The following is a 213-nucleotide window of genomic DNA, read 5'->3' as shown; positions in this document are numbered from 1 at the left end:
GGCGGGACAGGGCCTGCCCCCATCCCTGGCGCCGCGCTCCGGCGCGGGCTGCAGCCGGTCCCGCTTGAAAGCGCCTCCCTGCGCAAGGCGAGCCGGACTCGTGGCGGAGAGGGTATCCTTGATTAGACCACCAAGGGTTTTGGCAAAAAAGCCCCAACAAACTACCGCAATTTCTTGAATTGTTGTTGCAATCTTTAATTTCTCGAATTGTCC

This window comes from Alligator sinensis, unplaced genomic scaffold, assembly GCF_000455745.1.
Source record: "Alligator sinensis unplaced genomic scaffold, ASM45574v1 scaffold261_1, whole genome shotgun sequence".
Classification (NCBI taxonomy): Eukaryota; Metazoa; Chordata; order Crocodylia; family Alligatoridae; genus Alligator; species Alligator sinensis.
Note: the sequence above shows the minus strand (reverse complement) of the source record.